Genomic DNA, 23524 nt, shown 5'->3' with positions numbered 1-23524 from the left:
GGGTCTTTTCCAAAAAGTCAGTTCTTTGCATGAGATGGCCAAAGTATTGGAATTTCAGCTTCAGCATCAGTCCTTCCAATGAATATTCAGGACTGATTTCCTTTAGGAAGGTAGGTCAAGTTGGGCTTAAATATCTCCTTCATATTTTACTGGTTGTGTGATTTTAAGCCAGTTGTTAAAGTTCACTGAGCCTCAGTCTCATCATACAGAAAAATAAAATGGCACCTTTCTCAGAAGATTACAATTGAGAGTATCGTGTAATAATTATTGTTAAAATGTGGGGGGTGCAATAGGTGCAGATTAGTTACTTGTTTCTCATGCCTTCTTGAGATACCTGGGTAATAAAATTATCCAAATGTCTTTGGAGTACTTTGGCTACCTCATATGAAGAGTTGACTCATTGGAAAAGACTCTGATGCTGGGAGGGATTGGGGGCAGGAGGAGAAGGGGACGACAGAGGATGAGATGGCTGGACGGCATCACTGACTCGATGGACGTGAGTCTGTGTGAACTCCGGGAGTTGGTGATGGACAGGGAGGCCTGGCGTGCTGCGATTCATGGGGTCACGAAGGGTCAGACACGACTGAGCGACTGATCTGAACTGAACTGATTGATACTACCGTTCATGTATAAAGAGTCCATCATTTACAAGCTGGATGTTGTCGGGCAAGTTTCACTGTCTTCTAACTCCTCTTGCCTCCTCTGTTCAATAAGGACAATATTTCCTACCCCATTTGGCTGCTGTGAGCATAAACCAACTTGACATATGCAGTGTTAAGTACTGTGATCCTTAAATTGTAAGTGCTCAAGTTAACACTTTGCAATAGAGAAACTAAATTACAGAAATTTGTATCTTTATTTTTCAAATTCAAGATAAGACTTTGGGAGGGGGTGATGCTAATAAAAACAGTATAAAAATTATCTTCCTTCATGAATGTCCTACCACTGAAAGCAAAAACTACCAGTCAACCTTTCAATATTTATTTAGCATCTATTATGCGTTGTCCTACTTCGTGTCATATATCTAGGTACGGAGTTTCTGGAGTCAGATGACAGAGTGTGTTTCCCAATGCAGCCACCTACTAGCTATTTGTATCTGAATGATTCCTTTGATTCTACACCTTTATTTCCTTGTCTGTAAAACTTCATGATGAAAATACTTAGTTTACTGTGTTGTTGTGAGGATTAAATGGGTTAATATACACTCATAATAAATTTACAGCATAGTAAGAGCTATGTAAGAGCGTGTGTACATGCTAAGTCATTTCAGTCATGTCCAACTCTTTGCGACTCTATGGACTGACTGTAGCCCACCAGGCTCCTCTGTGCGTGGGATTCTTCAGGCACAAATACGGGAGTGGGTTGCCATGCCCTTCTCCAAGGGATCTTCCCAAGCTAGGGATCAACCCGCATCTCTGTGTCTCCTGAATTGGCAGGCGGGTTCTTTAGCACTAATGCCACCTGGGAAGCCTGTTATGTAAGTAACAGAGCTTATTCCATTATATTAGGAGCTTTCACAATGTATTAAATTCCATAATACTCCATGGAGGTGGGCACATATTATCATTTTTATAGAAGAGGAAATTCGAGCTTGGAAGGCTCAATGACTTCCCTAATTAGACAAGTAGCATATGAAAGCATCAGACCCTGGTTTTCCCATCATCTAAGCTTACCTGTATTTTAGTAAACCAAAATAAATCTCAAAGTATACTCCATATCCATTATATCTTACCCTGGAGGAGGGCATGGTGACCCACTCCAGTATTCTTGCCTGAAGAATCCCATGGACAGAGGAGCCTGGGAGGCTACAGTCCATGGGGTCACAAAGAGTCTGACACGACTGAAGTGACTTAGCAAGCACGTATTATATCTTAACGGTGTTCTGCTTCTTTACTTTTTGTTGGAGTATAGATTTACAAAATTGTGTTAGTTTCAGATCTGCAGTAAAATTATTCAGTTATATACATACTATACATGTATTCATTCATTTTTTAGACTCTTTTCCCATGTAGATTATTACGGAATACTGAAATGAGTTTTCTGTGCTATACAGTAGGTTCTTGTTGATGATTTTATATATAGTAGTGTGTGTATATTAATTGCAAACTCCTAATTTATCCCTCCCTTCTCCCCTTTGCCCTTTGGAAACCATACACTTATTTTCTATGCAAGACTGTTTCTGTTTTGCAAATAGGTTCATTTCCATTTTTGATTTTGATAAATCATAAAATATCCCCTGGAGAAGGAAATGGCAACCCACTCCAGTATTCTTGCCTGGAGAATCCCATGGACAGAGGAGCCTGGTGGGCTACAGTCCCCGTGGTCACAAAGAGTCAGACATGACTGAGCGACTTAACTTCAACTAACTAACTTCAATATATCCTGAAGTATAATCCATATCTATTACATGCATATACTCCTCTATTTCTTTATATATTCAACTATATAAAATTATATATTATTATACATGTACCACAAACTCTGATTATCTCAGGTTTTACAGACCTATGCCACACCAGTACTGAACATTATAAAGGTCTACCAGAATGGAGTGCTATTTGAATATTTAGTTTAATGTCGATGGAATTCTCATAAAAAATTATCTTCAAAAACTCTTCTACAATGGAAAATCCCATCATATACATAAACAGAGAGAAGAGTATAATGGACCCCTTACATATAATTGTCAACTCATGAACTCATGGCCGATTTTGTATCATCCATACATCCAGCCCTCTTAAATTATTCTGAAGCAATTTCCAGAGAGCATAGCATTTGGTCTGTAACTATTTCAGTATGAAATAATGGCACTTTGACAAAACACAAATACAATTCCATTATCATCCATAAAACAGTTAAAATTGCATTGTATAAGCAAATCACCAGCATTTGCATTTCCCTAAGATTTTTTTTTAATGTTTGTTTTAAGCCAAAGTCCACATTTAAAGATTATCTTTAGCATATCTTAATTCTCCTTTAATCTACAGACTTTTCCCCCATCATTTCTCTTTCTTGGGCATTTTTGGGTAAGAAAACAGGCTTTGGCATGCTCTCACACCCTGTTTGATGTGTGAGAAGGCATACTGCCAGGCCTCTCTAGGAACGGAGAAAGGATAGTATTGTTGCTTTTCCTACACCCAAATAACACAACATGAAGTCATCTTATCTCAGGCCATTTTCTGCCATAGGACATAGCAAATGGGGCTAAAAATTTATGAGAAAACTAGGGCTAAAATGTCCAGAGATTTAGAGCTTGACCTCAGTGCCTTGAATTACAATTCAAAGTAAACAGAAGGCAGTTCAGAATGCAGGATGTGTGTTTAATGCATTTTATTCAGTTCACTGCCAGAAATGAATTGTTGTATTGTGTACAAGTCAAAGCATCCAGGAGTAATTCAAGGGTGGGCTCAGGCAGAGGACATCCCAGTTGCCCATTTAGATATCAGAAAACAAAGCAGGCTATATCTGAAAGAACAGGTAGCTGAAAAACATCTCAAGAAATACCAGTGAAAGTTTACATTTACTTATCGAACATTCAGAACTATTATTATTATTTTAGGACTAGAATTTTACGGGATAATAAAGCCTTAAGTCAAATAGCAAATGCCTTGTTTTCAAAGGAAATAAATGTAGAAGAAAAGAAAGAAAAACTTTAAGATGTTTGGTCTTTGGTGAGGGATCCAGTTACAATAAAATACTGAAACAAGTAGATGCGGTTTTATTGAATTAGAAACCACTTGCATTAAATAAAAAAATTTAGAATTATGGACAATTTACTAATTCCATATTAGCAAACTGTGGTAAATCAATAAGTATTAAATATAGTGAATTGACAAATATAAGTATTGTTGACACTCTTTTAGTAAATTGCAAAAAATATATTTTATTGTGTCATGTACTCCAAATATCTATAAAAATACCATTGTTAAATTAGAGGCTATTAGTGAAAACATCCAGTACTGTCAACATTGACTAAGTAAATTACTTTGAAACTGTTAGTTATTACCTTCAAATTGTTAGCAGGAACTGAGCAAATCTTAAGTGATTTGCTCTTGATTAATTATTTGATCCTAGGTAAATTAAATTTTCCTGCTGAATATGTAAAATTTTGGAATAGTGATTTACTGATTAATTTTCTATATTTTCCAATTATACATTTAGGCTAAGTGCCATATCATCTAAAGTTTTTAAATTTTATGCAACTTTTTAATTTTATCTTAGAGACTGTCAGCCTGAAATCTAGCCGGAGAAAAGATGTTAAATGCTAAACACTCTGTCTGACCTGATTCTTCACCATGTAAGATTAAGCTGCAGAAGCCCAAGGCAAATTTTCATGACCTACCAATTTAATAATAAAAGTCTAAGTAGTCTATTTGAGTTTTTCATAAATTCCCATATTATTTTAAATGTGGGATCATGAATTAAAATTCTGTTATCATGGTCCAGTACAAGATGAAGTATAAAAGGTTTTAAAAAACATAATTGTGGGAAATACTAAAATATGAGACTATAAATGGTAGACTGATACACTTAAATTGAAGATTCACAATGTAATAATTTTCCTAAAATGAGATTAAGTGAGTTTTAGATATTATGTCTTAATGTCTATAGGTCAAGTTTAAGTCTTCTGTTCCACACAGGTAATACATTAAAGACGAAAAATTATTAAAAGTTATTGGTTAGAAAGCTGTGAATTACAGTGTTTCTATGATTTCTTAAGTTATTTGTCCAGGTACTTACAGATGATCATCTAAAAAACAAGGATTTTTCCTTATAGATAAAAATTAACCTCCAATTAAAATAAATAAATTTATATTAAAAAAAAGAAATATATAACTATGAGGTCATGTTGTAACCAGAAACTGAAAAAAAATAAAAATAAAAATAAAAGATGATATACTGTGGCATTGACTCAAAATACTGAAAATTTCAAAACTAAATTTCCCTAAGAAATGAAGTATTGAAAGAAGAAATGAAATGACTTCAATTATCAGAACACCTTTGTTAAAGACAGAAAAATAATGTGTCCTTTACATATCCCACTTATAGTATGTGATATATTTTACAGAAGAATTTTTCAACATTTCTGCCAGTAATTGGCATGCACAGGGTAATCTGAACATGTTCCTGCTACAAAATTTTGTACTCATTGTATTTAAAAGATATTTTAATGGCTGTTAATTTTTTAACTCTTAACTTTGTATAGAAATCCCACTGGTGACTTCACTTATTAATCCATTTTCATCTCACTTACATACCCAGGCATCTCTCTCCAAAATATAGTAAATATACTCCAAGAATATTTGTGGAGAATATCATTTGATCATAGGTATCTTAAGTGGGAGAAACATACCTACATTATTAATGATCAAAATGTAATTAAGTCAAAACCATTTACACTTTTAATTTGAAGTTGTATTGCTTCATAATTAACCCAAATAGAGAATAAGGTAATTAATTTTCAGGGAATGATTTCACTGCATAAAGTTAAATATCAATTAATATGTGTATTAAATTGCCAGTAGTGTTTTGAAAAATTAATTTGCTTCCAAACTTTCAGAGCAGCAGAAATTTTGTCAGTGTCATCTCAAAGTCAAGTAATTCACAAGTAAAACACAGAGCGAATTTAATTACAATAATCACTAAGAATGTAATTATGGTTCTATTTAACTTTTCCTATGAGCTTTCCATCTTAATTTTTATGGTGTTACCCAAGAGACCCCCCACATACCACTATTTTTTCTTTTTGGTATAAAATACAGTAAGTTCCCTACATATGAATGAATTCTGTTCTGAGAGTGTGTTCTTAATTCCAATTTATTTGTAAGTCCAGCGAATTTAGTGTAGGTACCCAACTAACACAATCAACTATAGAGTACCTTACTGTGATAGGTTTATAATACTTTTCACATATATAAAAAACAAACAAAAACAAAAAAAAGGAAACGTTTTTAATCTTACAGTATAGTACCTTGAAAAGTACAGTAGTAAATTACATCGGCTGGCATACAAGGGCTAACACACACATTCGCATCTTTGAAAGTTCCCATCTTGAAAATTTGTATGTATACAGAACACACTCCAGTGATTTTCAGTGTATCATTTTGGGGATACATGAAAACATCTCATTCCTTAAAAAATACAGACTCTGTGGTATCTGAAGAATATAACTAGCTTATCTAGTAATATTTATAAAAATCAACTACATGTGAATTTTAACTTAAATATCCCATCCTCTAAAAACGTCCTAAGAATAAAAGATGGCCTTGCTAACAAAGTCACCATATTCCACATGATATGATACGATATGCTTTCTGTAGGCAATACGTGATTACATATAGCTGACAGCTTCTACGCTCTTAAGAGTTCCTGTGGAAAGCTATATTTACACTAGTCATCTTGAAAAGCTTGATTTTCCTATATTATAAGATTCATTATTAACCTAAATACAGATCAAAAATAGTTTTCTTGAAACTGTGATTCAGAATTGAATGCAATTCAAATCTTCTTATAGTTTTAATGTATCTGATGAATCTGTGTTCTTTTTTTTTTTTAACATTTTCAATGCAGTAGGACAAAAATAAAACAAAATCTATTATTGTAATAGTTGACCATAGTGCCAAAACATGAACTATATGTATAAAAACACACATCAATAGAAATATTTCACTGTGAAAATAGCACACTTTGGGTTAAGAAATAAATGTGTGGCTCTTGTTTTTTTCTTAAGAAATGGAGAGGAAAAATATTTTGGGACTATGACCAGATAAGTTTTTAATCTTTATTTATTCCTGGATATGCAAAGTTGCCATGTGGCCCACTGCTAATTGAATCAATGCCATTGGTGGGGAAGGTGATCATGAAGGCTAGAAAAATTAAAATTTGTTCAATTTGAGTTTCAAAAAATTATTTTGTTATTTCAGGCTCTTAAGGAAAAAAAAACTTTCATGGGACTCTCTCTGAGCATGGAGTTTTATTAAGAACTCAGGGCACGGGGTTTATACTCTGCAAGTAGGTAGGAGAGTAAAACTCCTTGGGTTTATTCCAACAGGAGTTCCAAGGGTAGTGGTCAGAGCAATGGAAATCTAGTTCAATTTAGGAGATTCCCGGCCTAGAAGATCTGTAGCCTGAATAACAAATGATAACTTGACATACCGTAAAACTAGAAGGGAATGCAAATCCAAAATGGCTTTTGAGTGGTACTTTCACAATAACTAAGGAAGCTGCATGAAAGGAGCTGCATGAAAGGCCCCCCCAAAGGGGCCTACATCAGTGTCCTGTGCTCCCCAATAGGGTGTAGGAAAAAGACAGGTTTCTTGTGTCTCCGGAGAAGTATGGAGTTGAGTAGGCAGAGTCCACAGAAAAGAAGAGACCTCAACAATTCTGTTCACTAAGAAAGCATGGATCCCATGAAAATCTCGATCTCTTGGAGGAAAACCTTAAACGGAACACATATTAATCCAGAATAACCTAGTAATCCTCCACTGTCAAGGTTATATTTTCTGTCATCAGTAGAAGCGAGCACTCCTTAGTCAAGTAGAAATAGAAAAAAAGGGGGAAAAATTAGAATTTCATTGTTTTCATGCCCTCTGCTTGTTAGAAAAAAACAACCATGTGTATTACAAAAATAAGGTAATCTGGACTTCTGGATAAACAGCTAAAGAGAAGAGAGTTGGAGGCTGAGTGGCAGAGGGTTGAGAGAAGTACCATGATGTGGGAGCAGGTTCCTTCTATGTAGAAGGATGGCAGGTGGGAAGTCCCTGGAGATAGGAAGCATTGCTGCTGCTGCTGCTAAGTCACTTCAGTCATGTCTGACTCTGTGCGACCTCATAGACGGAAGCCCACAAGGCTCCCCCGTCCCTGGGATTCTCCAGGCAAGAACACTGGTGTGGGTTGCCATTTCCAGGCACTATCAATAACATGTATGTGCATGGTCAGTCACTTCAGTCTTGTCCAACTCTTTGCAACCCAATGGACTGTAGCCTGCCAGGCTCCTCTGCCCATGGGATTCTCCAGACATGGTGAAGTGGGTCACCATGCCCTCCTGCAGGGAATCTTCCAAAACCCAGGATCAAACCCACCTCTCCCTCATCTTCTGCATTGCAGGCAGATTCTTTACCGCTAAGCCACTAGGGAAGACCCGTCAATAACATAGTTGTCTATATTTTACCATTAAGCCGTTTCATTTTTTATTTACTGATGACCACCAACACCCTCACCTCTCAGCTCCAAAATCTTCAGTCAAATGTTGCTCCCAACATAGTCATCTCTTTTGGTACTCTAAAGAGATCAAGGCCGCAGCAATTAACACAATGTGCGTTACAAAAACAGAGCACCATGCTTGGTGTGAAAGATCAGAGTATAAACTGAAAATTTAGTGGGATTCAGAGCAAGAGGTGACCTCAAAGAATAGCCCACACCCACCACCTCATACAAAAAGTCTCTTGAGATACAGAGGCAGTTAGAAGTGTGATCCAAATTTATTTAAATCTCAAAGGACTTAGGAACTCTCCACCCAACTCAGCATATGATTTAGAGGCATCTAGGAAGCTGAAAGTGGGTTATATTCAAACATAATTCTTTGCTCTAACATTGTCCACATAGTCTCATTTTTTAACTTGGAAAATATAGAAGACCATTAAAAAACTGATGAATTTAAACCACATACAATTATACCATCTCAAAATATTAAGATTGTAGAAAGCAAAAGGTTATTATTTATCATTTCTTTTACTGCTTTACATCCTGTATGCATAGTTTTCAGACTAAAGATAATCATTCCTTTGTTCTGCCAGGATTCTTTATTCTCATTTCTTCTAACAATTAGTGTGTGTTTCCATGTGCTCAGTCATGTCTGACTCTTTCCAACCCTATGGACTGTAGCCCATCAGGACCCTCTGTCCATGGGATTTCCCAGGCAAGAATACTGGATTGGGTTGCCATTTCCTTGTCCAGGAAATCTTCCTGACCCAGGGACCAAATCTGCTGTCTCTTATATCTCCTGCATTGGCAGGTGGATTCTTTACCAGCTGAGCTACAGGGGAAGCTCATAATTAAACAGGCTACCTAGTAATAGGTACTCTGCTAGTCAAAATATGATACAAGAACCAGCAGTAGTATTATCACCAGGAGGTTAGTTGAAATGTAGAATATCAGACTCACTCCTGACTTTTTTTTTTCTAATTTTATTTTATTTTTAAACTTTACATACTTGTATTAGTTTTGCCAAATATCAAAATGAATCCGCCACAGGTATACATGTGTTCCTCCCGACTTTTTATAGCAGAATCTGCACTATAACAAAATCTGTAAGTGATTTATATGAGCATTAAAGTTTGAGAGACCCTGAATTAGGAGACTGTCGTTGTCTGATTCTTTGCGATCCCATGGACTGCAGCATGCCAGGCTTCCCAAATTCCACAGCCTCAAGCAATTCTTACCTTCAGCTCAGCTCCCGTCCTTTGTGTCAACTGGCCACTTGATGCTTTCATTCAATTCAGTTTGGTTCAGTTCAGCCACTCAGTTGTGTCCAACTCTTTGGGACCCCATGAATCGAAGCACGCCAGACCTCCCTGTCCATCACCAACTCCCAGAGTTTACTCAAACTCATGTCCATTGAGTCGGTGACACCATCCAGCCATCTCATCCTCTGTCGTCCCCTTCTCCTCCTGCCCCCAATCCCTCCCAGCATCAAAGTCTTTTCCAATGAGTCAGTTCTCATCAAGTGGCCAAAGTGTTGGAGTTTCAGCTTCAGCATCAGTCCTTCCAATGAATATTCAGGACTGATTTCCTTTAGGATGGACTGGTTGGATCTCCTTGCTGTCCAAGGGACTCTCAAGAGTCTTCTCTTCAAAAGCATCAGTGCTTCAGTGCTCAGTTTTGTTTATAGTCCAACTCTCACATCCATACATGACTACTCGAAAAACCAAAGCTTTGACATATGGACCTTTGTTGGCAAAAGGTGCTTTCCTTGGGTGTCACCAAAGCACTTCGGCCCAATATAGCCACAGCTAACTCATGAATTTCTGCCCCCCAAATCTGGCCTTCTTCTAGAGCTCCTTAGGATGCTTCAAGGAAACATAAAATCTATTCTATACCTATCTTCTATGTCCAATCTACTCTTAAATCTTATAAAATAGCTCTTGAATTCATCTGCTTCTTCCTATCTGCCCTCTTACTCAAAATATTATTACAAACCCTGATTGATATGTTGCCAACAGTTTCACAAAATTCAAAGCTGATCAAGGGAACTCCCTGGTGGTCCAGGGTCTGGGACTCCACACTCCCAACTCAGAGGCCTTAGGTTCAATCCCTGGTCAGGGAACTGGATTCCATATGCAATAGCTAAAAAGTCCCACGTGGTGCAATGGAGATAGAAGATCCCACTTACCTAACTAGGACCTAATGTAGCTAAATAAATATTAAAGTAAATAGAGGAGGGAACTAATCCTCTTTAAAAAAGCTGATTGTCACATATCCCACTTATAAGATTTTTTCTTTGTGCTTCAGGTTAAATACCCATATTATGAGATTTTTCATGATCTGATATATACCTGCCATTCTAGCCTAATCTCACACTGACCTCATGTTCATTATTTGTAAGTGGTAGATCTCTTCTACCGCAGGTCCTTTGTTTATTTCTTACCTTTGCAAAAATTCTCCTCATTTTCATCTTTCAGTCACCTGGTCATACACTCAAGAAATATTTATTAACCATTAACTATGTGTGCACAAGCCAAATACTATTCTAGGAATGATGACTTAGCAGCAAAATAATAGATGGAAGTCTCTGGTGGAAATAACACATGAAAATGATGGCGCTTATATTCCAGTCATATGGAGACAGACATAAATAAGCAAATATTCCCAGGATGGTGAGGAGTGCTATGAAGAAAAATACAGGAAAAAAAAAATATGGGAAATACTTGGACCAAAGAGGGTATATGCTCACAATTTCATAGAGAATAGCTGGAAAAATGCTCAGTGAGAAAGGATAATTTGAGCAAAGACCTGAAATGGGGAGAGGCATTCTAGGCAGTGGGGTAAATAATGGCCCATGAGAGACATCTGGATGAAGAATCTGGACGGCAGGTTTGATTGGAGCCAGCCATCTGGTGTACCTGTAGAAGCCTGGTGGGCTACAGTCCAAAAGGGTCACAAAGAGTCAGATACGACTGAGCAATTAAGCAACGCCCCTGTCTCTCTATGCTTTAGAAAGTTCATCTCGGGCTCTTCATGGAGGATGGAGGAGAAGTTTCAGAGGCAAGAGACAGGCAGTAAACTACCAAGGGGACACTGCAACGGTGCACAAGCCGGATGATGACCACCTGATCAAAGACGGAGACAGAATGGAGAGGGAGGACGAGAGGAAGTGGGAAATAATTAAGAAGTGGCTTTTGGAGATGATTCATAGGGGATGAGGGGCTTCCCAAGTGGTGCTAGTGGTAAGAATCCACTTGCCAATGCAATACATGTAAGAGATATGGGTTCGATCCCTAGGATGGGAAGATCCCCTGGAGGAGGGCATGGAAACCCACTGCAATATTCTTGCCTGGAGAATCTCATGAACAGAGAAGTCTGGTGGGCTATGGTCCATAGAGCTGCAAAGTGTCAGGCATAAGGGAGGAGGACAAAGATAAGGAATTTTCTAAGATGGTTCCAGGTCTGTTTCGCGTGGTTGAAAGGATGCTTTTGTTATGGCATTAACTGTGAGAAAGTCCCAGGAGATGAAGAGCTATTTAGAAAGCATGTGTGTGAGGTCAGTTGCCAGTAGGTTAATTTTGGGATACATCCAAGTGGGAAACAGAGAAGGCACTGGCAACCCACTCCAGTACTGTTGCCTGGAAAATCCCATGGACAGAGGAGCCTGGGAGGCTGCAGTCTGTGGGGTTGCTAAGAGTCGGACACAACTGAGCGACTTCACTTTCACTTTTCACTTTCATGCATTGGAAAAGGAAATGGCAACCCCCTCCAGTGTTCTTGCCTGGAGAATCCCAGGGACGGGGGAGTCCGGTGGGCTGCCGTATATGGGGTCGCACAGAGTTGGACACGACTGAAGCGACTTAGCAGCACAGCAGCAGCAACTGGGAAATGATCTTTGTCTATGTTATCTATATCATAAAGCACCAGCAACTGTTCTGGCAACTGTAGCCACCACTGAGTGGCAATTCAGTGAAGAGACAAGAGCGTACTTGGAGCTCACTCACCTCAGGCCATTCCTTGTGTGTTAGTTGCTCAGTCATGTTTGACTTTTTCCAACCCCATGGACTGTAACCTGCCAGGCTCCTCTGTCAATGGGATTCTCCAGGCAAGAATACTGAAGTGGGTAGCCATTTCCTTCTCCAGGGGATCTTCCCAACTCAGGGATAGAAACCACATCTTCTGCATTGCAGGCAGATTCTTTTTACCATCTGAGCTACTAGGGAAGCCCTCAGGCCATTCCTTAAATTCAGTTTCTTCATATTCAAATGGTATAATAATAATATATTATGGAAAAACTACATTATGAATCTCATAGTTTATTATGAAAATTAAATAACACATATGTAAATTATTTTATAAATTGTATACATTATACAAAATATCAGGTATCAATATTACTACTAAAATGTACTCTGATATATCTAATGATCATAGAAATCTCCATAGACAATAGTCTAAGACTTTCACGGTTACATTATATGCTTGAATAGTATCCCTTTAGTTTTTAAAGATGCTAGCAACATTTACTTATTTATTTTCATGACAGTGGTCATTTCTAAGAAGTAATAATTTACATTAAAAAATTAAGATTCTTAAGACAGAATCCACTTAAAAATTACCAGAAAGCATATCTCCTTAAACATGCATTTAGATGACTGGGGGCTTCCCTAGTAGCTCAGCTAGAAAAGAATCTGCCTGCAATAAGGGAGACGAGGGTTCAATCCCTAGGTTGAGAAGATCCTCTGGAGAAGAGAACAGCTACCTACGTCTTTATTCTGGCCTGGAGAATTCCAGGTCAGAGGAGTCTGGCCGGCTACAGTCCATGGGGTCGCAAAGTGTTAGACACGACTCAGTGACTTGCACAACCATAGGAGGATTGCCTAGAAAGAAAGTTCTGGTAACAGCCTGGTGATGGTTCCCACAGTGCTGTCATAGAAAGTGAGATGAAGGAAATAAGAACTAATTCTAAAATTATAACTGAGAAGCTCTATATCCACCTGGCTTTTTCTCAAAGTTATAACTACAGTTAGAAAAGTACATCAAAGGAATTCCAGAGATCGTCTGGATTTCCTCCCAACCCTTGTCATCCACGACCACACAGTGACACTCAGACTAGGAAACTCTGTGTCAACAGTAATTTCCCCAGGTGCTTCTCTTACACATGGTAAGCATTCCAAACTTAGCTCCTTGGCACACCTGATGAGACTGGCATTTCTGGCCTGGCTTCTAAAATGTAGTCATTATACAGTGTATCCCCACTAATACAGGAGATACATGCTCAACAGCCCATAATTACTGCTCTAAGTCCAGTATGCCTTTAATGAAAATACTTAAAATACTGCTATCAACCAAGAGGTGCTGTTTTCTGTCAAGTTTTTTTTTTTTTTTTAATGGGTAGGGTATTAAATTTTTAAAAAATGAAAGGGATGTTGAGGGTTGTCTCTTTCCTTGAGATACTGATATCTTTCTTAGCTTTCCTTTCAGAATTTATTTTCTCTTTGTGATATTTAAGGCTGAGCATTTATGGTTAAATATTTCTTTATTTTCTTTCTCCACATTCACACAACCATCCAGTTTCTTCTTCTCAGTATTATATTCATATAATGTCATCCATTGTACACATTTATTAAGCTAATAATATTTGATTCTAGGAACTTCCTTTAAAATTATTAGGATTTTAATCAATGATAAAATGCTTCCTGATACATTCTTCTGTGGATAATTCTAGCAGATGACTGAAAATATCACCCATCATATACTTTTATGGCAAAACACATATTATACCATCTAAAAAAAAATCCTATGATGCAGTCAGGAAAATCCTACTTGTACAATTTCTGTAAATAAGCTGCATATTTCTGTGAGTGAATTAATTGTTAATAAAGATTAAAGCAAAAATATTTTAGCATGCACATCTTTTTATCAAAATAAAATTTATTCAAAGATCATATAATCCAGCTGCAATGCTTCAGTTGAAAGTTAACTAGCTGTTTGTAATATGTGATGATATTAATCAGAAGTATCAGCTTTCCATTATTTTCTGAACCACTAAAATGGTTCAGAAAATATAACAATGGCATTGTTATATTTAAAATTTGTGCTATTATAAGTAGGATTAGTCATGTCCCTGCTTTCAACATATGAAGTAAAGTAATATAACTTTCCAACCATACTTTTTGCTTTTGTCAGAAACATTTAGAAGCTTCAGGTAAGAAATAAAACATGTACTAAGATACTGTGTCTTTTCCAACAAGTAATGGAAAATAGTGGAGCTAGAGCAAAACCATCAATACTTGTAGGCCCAGAAGCACTAACCTACAAAAGGAAAAAAGTAAACAACTGTACATAAATATTTTTTCCCCAACTCCTCAGAAAAAACAATGAAAACACCATTTAGAATAGAACAAGCCTGTTTAACTCAGACTAGGGCATCTTTCTCATGAAAAATGCAAATATTCCTTGGTAGAAAGGAATGTCTGAATAAACTCCGGGGTTATAGCTTATAAGCTTTCCAGTGAGAAAACGATATGACTATACATGTATTCAGTACCTAAGCGGCAGGCTTTTAATAGCAAAGATGATGATAGATAGCATGCCATCATTAATTACTTGCATTTAGTGCTTTGGAATATAAATTCCAATTAAATTCATTAAGGAGTTAACTTTTTCATTAAGAATCAATCCTGCTTGCCGGTCAGAATGGAAGACTCATCTTGACTTCTCTTGTGGCCTTAAAATAGCTTTAATTTGCCATTACAAATCTCAATAGCAACAACCAGGAATGACACTTGATATAAATCTCTGGGTATCATGTCTGACTCTTTGGGACCCAATGGACTGTAGCCCACCAGGCTCCTCTGTCCATGGGGATTCTTTAGGCATGAATACTGGAGTAGGTTGCTATGGTCTCCCCTCCAGGGGATCTTCCCAACCCAGGGATCAAACCCAGGTCTCCTGCATTGCAGGCAGGAGATTCTTTACTGTCTGAGTCACCAGGGATGCCCATAAATCTCTATCTGAGGGCAGTTATTAATGGCAGAGTCTTGCCTTATTTGCAATTCTTTTATAAAATAGGGATACGGTTGCAGCAGCATGTTGAATGTACTTTTTTGCTCTGATTCAACACAAGACTACAATATGATGATTTTTTTTTAATTATGCTAAAAACTACTCTAAATGTATCCACATCATCATAGCTTTTAATATTGGCTATTGAGCCAAAGTGGTTCATGACAGAACTCAAACAACTTATTGAATTTGTTTTACTATAGGATTATTATTATTATTACTTACTACTAATATTACTACACTACTTAACTACTAATTACTTACTTATTACCAATTATTAATTATTATATTATAGCATTAATATTATATTGTTATTATCAATATAATCATTATATAATATTATTAATATATTATTAATTATTATTAATAAATGGTAATTACAATAATATTTAAATTAAATATAAAATATAATTGTTTATTAAATAATAAAAATAATAAATATAACAATAAATACAGTAATGTGTTATTGATTATTATTAATATATTATTAATTATAATATTATATTATTATAGTAATTATTATTACTGTTTAATAATTATTATTAATTATTACTTATTTCTAATTATTACTAATATTGCTAATTACTAATTACTTACTACAATTATTATTATTATTACTTACTACCAAGTAAGATGGTAGGTGTTGCAAGAGGGCATCAGAGGGCAGACACACTGAAACCATACTCACAGAAAACTAGTCAATCTAATCACACTAGGACCACAGCCTTGTCTAACTCAATGAAACTAAGCCATGCCATGTGGGGCAACCAAAGATGGGTGGGTCATGGTGGAGAGATCTGACAGAATGTGGTCCACTGGAGAAGGGAGTGGCAAACCACTTCAGTATTCTTGCCTTGAGAACCCCATGAACAGTAGGAAAAGGCAAAATGATAGGATACTGAAAGAGAAACTCCCCAGGTCAGTACCTGCCCAATATGCTACTGGAGATCAGTGGAGAAATAACTCCAGAAAGAATGAAGGGATGGAGCCAAAGCAAAAAGAACACTCAGCTGTGGATGTGACTGGAGATAGAAGCAAGGTCTGATGCTGTAAAGAGCAATATTGCATAGGAACCTGGAATGTCAGGTCCATGAATCAAGGCAAATTGGAAGTGGTCAAACAAGAGATGGCAAGAGGGAATGTTGACATTCTAGGAATCAACAAACTAAAATAGACTGGAATGGGTGAATTTAACTCAGATGACCATTATATCTACTACTGAGGGCAGGAATCCCTCAGAAGAAATGGAGTGGCCATCATGGTCAACAAAAGAGTCCGAAATGCAGTACTTGGATGCAATCTCAAAAACGACAGAATGATCTCTGTTCATTTCCAAGGCAAACCATTCAATATCACAGTAGTCCAAGTCTATGCCCCAACCAGAAATGCTGAAGAAGCTGAAGTTGAATGGTTCTGTGAAGGCCTACAAGACCTTTTAGAACTAACACCCAAAAAAGATGTCCTTTTCATTATAGGGGACTGGAATGCAAAAGTAGGAAGTCAAGAAACACCTGGAGTAACAGACAAATTTGGCCTTGGAGTACAGAATGAAAGAGGGCAAAGGCTAATAGAGTTTTCCCAAGAAAATGCACTGGTCATAGCAAACACCCTCTTCCAACAACACAAGTGAAGACTATACATGGACATCACCAGATAGTCAACACTGAAATCAGATTGATTATATTCTTTGCAGCCAAAGATGGAGAAGCTCTATACAGTCAACAAAAACAAGACCAGGAGCTGACTGTGGCTCAGAACATGAACTCCTTAACACCAAATTCAGACTTAAATTGAAGAAAGTAGGGGAAACCACTAGACCATTCAGGTATGACCTAAATCAAATCCCTTATGATTATACAGTGGAAGTGAGAAATAGATTTAAGGGGCTAGATCTGATAGATAGAGTGCCTGATGAACAATGGAATGAGGTTCATGACATTGTACAGGAGACAGGGATTAAGACCATCCCCATGGAAAAGAAATGCAAAAAAGCAAAATGGCTGTCTGGGGAGGCCTTACAAATAGCTGTGAAAAGAAGAGAAGTGAAAAGCAAAGGAAAAAAGTAAAGATATAAGCATCTGAATGCAGAGTTCCAAAGAATAGCAAGAAGAGATAAGAAAGCCTTCCTCAGTGATCAATGCAAAGAAATAGAGGAAAACAACAGAATGGGAAAGACTAGAGAGCTCTTCAAGAAAATTAGAGATACCAAGGAAACATTTCATGCAAAGATGGGCTCAATAAAGGACAGAAATGGTATGAACCAAATAGAAGCAGAAGATACTAAGAAGAGGTGGCAAGAATACACAGAACAACTGTACAAAAAAGATCTTCATGACCCAGATAATCATGATGGTGTGATCACTGACCTAGAGCCAGACATCCTGGAATGTGAAGTCAAGTGGGCCTTAGAAAGCATCACTACGAACAAAGCTAGTGGAGGTGATGGAATTCCAGTTGAGCTATTCCAAATCCTGAAAGATGATGCTGTGAAAGTGCTGTACTCAACATGCCAGCAAATTTGGAAAACTCAGCAGTGGCCACACGACTGGAAAAGGTCAGTTTTCATTCCAATCCCAAAGAAAGGCAATGCCAAAGAATGCTCAAACTACTGCACAATTGCACTCATCTCACATGCTAGTAAAGTAATGCTCAAAATTCTCCAAGCCAGGCTTCAGCAATATGTAAACTGTGAACTTCCTGATGTTCAAGCTGGTTTTAGAAAAGGCAGAGGAACCAGAGATCAAATTGCCAACATCTGCTGGATCATGGAAAAAGCAAGAGAGTTCCAGAAAAACATCTCTTTCTGCTTTGTTGACTATGCCAAAGCCTTTGACTGTGTGGATCACAATAAACTGTGGAAAATTCTGAAAGAGATGGGAATACCAGACCACCTGACCTGCCTCTTGAAAAATCTGTTTGCAGGTCAGGAAGCAACAGTTAGAACTGGACATGGAACAACAGACTGGTTCCAAATAGGAAAAGGAGTACGTCAAGGCTGTATATTGTCACCCTGCTTATTTAACTTACATGCAGAGTACATCATGAGAAACGCTGGACAGGAAGAAACACAAGCTGGAATCAAGATTGCCGGGAGAAATATCAATAACCTCAGATACGCAGATGACACCACCCTTATGGCAGAAAGTGAAGAGGAACTCAAAAGCCTCTTGATGAAAGTGAAAGTGGAGAGTGAAAAAGTTGGCTTGAAGCTCAACATTCAGAACACGAAGATCATTGCATCTGGTCCCATCACTTCATGGGAAATAAATGGGGAAACAGTGGAAACAGTGTCAGATTTTATTTATTTATTTTTTTGGGGGCTCCAAAATCACTGCAGATGGTGACTGCAGCCATGAAATTAAAAGATGCTTACTCCTTGGAAGGAAAGTTATCCAACCTAGATAGCATATTCAAAAGCAGAGACATTACTTTGCCAACAAAGGTCCGTCTAGTCAAGGCTATGGTTTTTCCTGTGGTCATGTATGGATTTGAGAGTTGGACTGTGAAGAAGGCTGAGCACCGAAGAATTGATGCTTTTGAACTGTGGTATTGGAGAAGACTCTTGAGAGTCCCTTGGACTGCAAGGAGATCCAACCAGTCTATTCTAAAGGAGATCAGCCCTGGGATTTCTTTGGAAGGAACGATGCTAAAGCTGAAACTCCAGTACTTTGGCCACCTCATGTGAAGAGATGACTCATTGGAAAAGACTCTGATGCTGGGAGGGATTGGGGGCAGGAGGAGAAGGGGACGACAGAGGATGAGATGGCTGGATGGCATCACTGACTTGATGGACGTGAGTCTGAGTGAACTCTGGGAGTTGGTGATGGACAGGGAGGCCTGGCGTGCTGCGATTCATGGGGTCGCAAAGAGTCAGACATGACTGAGCGACTGAACTGAACTGAACTGATAGGATTATTAGCAGGAATTTAGCCACATCTGTAATTTTGGGTATACCTGGGTTGGATGTCACTTGAATGGTCTTACCCACACTTGAATATTTATTATTATCCACCATATTTTTAGTCTGTGTGATGGTTGACTGATACATTTGGTGGACAACAGTAATTTACCTAATAATTTACCTAATGTTTTACTGCTTCTGATTGTTTTTATTTTTTGTTACAGAAAACAAAGTATGAATATCACCATGTAACCATACATAGGAGCGAGCTGAAACCATCACTTACCAAATGCATAAAGATTGTGTTAAGTGTGAAACATCTTGGTTGGATGAAATAAGATCAATCCATTCTTGGAGATACCAATAAATAAGCTAGCTAATAGCCAGAATGCATGCTAATACTAGCTGAGATAGATGCTAACTCCTGCACATAGGAGGCCACAGTGAGGAAAAAGAAACCAGGAAAGCTACCTGGAAAAGGTGAAATGTGAGTTGAAATTTGAAAGTGAGAAAAAGCTAAGAGAAGAGAAAGCACTCCTCATCAAGGAGAGATGGCAAGATGGTAAAGAATCTGCCTCCAAAGCAGGAGACGCAGGTTCAAACCCTGGGTCTGGAAGATCCCCTGGAGGAGGAAATGGCAACCCACTCCAGTATTCTTGTCTGGAAAATCCCATGGACAGAGGAGCCTGGTGGGTTACAGTCCATGGGGTCACAAAGAGTAGACATGACTGAGTGACAGAGCGCACACACAAAGAAGGAAAAGCAATAGACAATGACACAGAGGGTGCTCAAGTGCTTATACGGGTCAGAGTGAAGGGGAAATGGTGAGAAAAGGGCTTGGAGTATCAGGTGGAGGCAGGATGAGTGCTTGAAAATTTGCTCTATGCACTAGTTTGGCACACTCCTGCCTTTGGCCATCTTAGTTTATTTGGGCTGCCTTAACAAAAATATCATAGCCTGAGTGCCTTACACATTTGTTTCTCACAGTTCCGGAGGCTGGGAGGTCCAAGATCAAGGTACCTACAGATTAATGTCTGGGGAGGGCAGCTTCTGGCTATAGACAGCTGTCTTCTTGTTGTGTCTCACATGGAAGGGGCATGGAGCTCTGCAGGATCTCTTTTACAAAAGCACTAACCCTGTTCATGAAGGTTCTCTGCTTATGGTCTAAGGGCCTTCCAAAGGCCCCACCTCCTAATGCTCTCACGTTAAGGTGACATAATCACTTGTTGATAACAGTATCTTTCCTCACAGTCCAACAAGCCTCAGTGCAGCAATCCTGGCAGTCTCAATTAATTTCTTAAAAGAGGCTACCAGGGCTAGGTAATGTATGCTGTACAAAGTCACACAGATTTCTCTGGAAGACAAGAGAGAAGCAGTGAAATATTCAGCACAGATGAATATTCTTCAGGACAGAAGTATGAACAATGCATTAGAAGGTGGCTAGGGCTGGCTGGGTGCCGCGGTGGTAAGAAATCACCTGCCAGTGTAGAAGACACAAGAAAAGTGCGTTGGATCTCTGGGTGAGGAAGATCCCTTAGAGGAGGAAATGGCAACCCACTCCAGTATTCTTGCCCAGGAAATCCCATGGACAGAAGACCCTGGTGGGCTACAGTCCATGGAGTCTCAAGAGTCCAATAAGGCTGAATGACTGAGCACCCACAGGCTATACAGCAGTAGTATATGGTGGTATGGGCTGAATGCCCTCTGTCCCATCCTGATTTTATATACTGAAGCTGAGAGCCCTAGTACTTCAAAATGTGACTGTATTTGAAGATAAAGCATTTAAAGGGATAATGAAAGTTAAATGAAGTCATAGGGGTCTTATCTAATTCCATTTGGTTTGAGTCCTCTGAAGGGGAAATTTGGACATACAGAGTGCCTCTAAGGGCACGCACACAACGGGAAGATGATTTAAAGAGGTAGCAAGAAGATGGGCACCGCATGCCAAAAAGAGAGGTCTAGAGGAAGCCAACGACACCCTGATCTTGGACTTCCAGACTCCAGAACCATGAGAAAATACATTTCTGTTGATTAATCCACCAGTCTCTGGGATTTTGTTATGACAACTCTAGCAAACCCATACAAGAGGGTAAAGCCAATCAGGAATCGATGTTTGAAGGTTGTTTCTGCATCACAGGGGAGAAGAAATGAAGAGCCAAACTGAGGTCCTGGCAAGAGGGACTGAAAGGACTGAGTGATGCAGCAGGACTAGCTCAGTGACAGAAGAGCAGCTCGCTTCTTAGGACTCAAGTTCAAGACCAAAGATAAAGGGAATAAAACGGTTCTCTGAGTTTAAGGTGAAATAATTTCAGAAATAAGTTGGCATACAATTTGACAAGATGGAGAATGGTTTGCCAATGGAAGGATAAGCCACATCATCACATTTCTAAGATAAGATATTTAAGACTAAGAACACCAAGCCCCATCTCCCCAACTCTTCCTGTCTCTAGCGTTAGTCGCTCAGTTGTGTCTGACTCTTTCTGACCCCATGGGCTGTAGCCCACCAGGCTCCTCAGTCCATGGGATTCTCCAGCTGATTCATCAAGTGCTGTCTTTGCTGGATGGGGTGGGGGAGTTTGGTTTTTTGAAAAGTTATGCAAATTCACCAGGATTTTTAAAGATTTTTATCATAAGGAATCTGAATCATGTACTTGTTAGTGTGAACTAAAGAGCTGAGGTTAATAATGATAATATTTATCAAGCATTTCTATTGAATATATATTATTATCTACATTTTGTATACAAAGAAAGTAAGACAGAGAGAAGCTAAAACCTCCTTCCTGGTTGCATGGTTCGTAAGTGGTAAGACTGAATTTCACACCTGGCAGTGTGGTTCCTGAGTGTTCAACCTTTGGAAAGTTCAATATAGAGTGAAGGGAGCTTAGGAACTCTGAGTGGCTGTGGCAAACAGACAAAAAAAGGGAAAAAACAAAAATAAGTTTCGCCCTTCTTGAAAACTGTTGCATAGACTTTCCCTTGAATGGCAGTCAAACGTGCTTAGAAATGAATGGCAAGACACATAAGATGTAAATCACAGAACAGAATAACCACAAACGTTACTGACAATGTACAAGTCAGCTATTAAAAAATCACCAGTATTTAGTCAATAAAAAATTTAGTGCACTGATATTTGATTTTATGAAAAGAAAGCTAAAAGGTAATTATTTAACCATTTAAATTAATGTTTTAAAAAGATATCATTCTAAAGCCATGTGTAGAATACAAATTGCATGGTTGTTCTCCTCTAAGGACATAAGATATAATAAGAATTCAATAGCATAGTACCTTTTATCTGATTGATGAGGATCAGGGGGCCTCTTCATTCTATATAAGGAGAAGAGCTGTCAGACTCATTTCTGGGAACGTGTGCGTCTGAGTCATTACTCTCGATATAGAAACCCAGGAGGATCATGGTGGAAATTCACACGTTGTTGAAGGTTGCGTGAGGCACAATAAAAATTGAACTGAGAAGAAAGCCTGACTACAGCAGCAAACAAAAACCTGACAAGGATACATGCGCTCATCCCATCACCTTTCTAAGCTTTCTCCAAAGAAACTCTACTTTTTCCACTTCTCCATCTTAAATCCACCCAGATCTTTAAAAGACAGCCATGACCACAACAGGAAGTGATGCTTTCCTGCATCTACAGATACACTTTTTGTATCTCAGAGGGATTATCATGCAAAACCAGATAGACACGTGTCACCCCTTTTATTTGAGGCATTGATGACCTTTCACAGAAATGACTGAGGGCTAAACACAGCATTTTACAAGCACACTAGAAGCTATACGGATACAAAACTGATAAGTTGTTGCTGTCATAAGTTATTTGCTTGCAGCACTACAGAGTAAGTTAGTAAAACCAAACAATAAAAAGTGGAAAATGGAACGGTTTGCCCCAAATGAATAGAGCCAAGTGCATCAATGGAATATCGAATAGAACACTGTGAAAAAAAAAATAAGTTTTTACATCACTCATTAGCTTTTGGAAGACTGGGCTATTTTATCTAATACTTGTATGTTTATGACGTTTACATACAGATTTTTTATACAGTAAAGAATCTACATATAAATAATCTATATATGTATGAAGATTCGTGGTCTTGATATAAATTAGATATCTACCTATATGTATATATTCCAGTGAGAATGAGAAGTCAAGATTTATGAACCAAGCCTCAACTTCCAGAGAGGTTACAGAGGATTCATTTTCTTTTCCAAGAGTGTAATGCCTTCAGACCCAGACCCAACAGGTATTATCTCTGGTGCCTATCCCACAAGTGGAGCTGACGATGACAACTTTAACAGTAATTGCTCTCAATATAGAAACCCTAATTGGGATCAAGTCATGT

This window comes from Bos grunniens, chromosome 27 (genome assembly GCF_055505025.1).
Source record: "Bos grunniens cultivar Pamir isolate PY7600 chromosome 27, Bosgru_T2T1.0, whole genome shotgun sequence".
NCBI classification, from domain to species: Eukaryota; Metazoa; Chordata; class Mammalia; order Artiodactyla; family Bovidae; genus Bos; species Bos grunniens.
The sequence above is the reverse complement of the archived record's forward strand: the minus strand, read 5'-3'. Positions refer to the sequence as shown.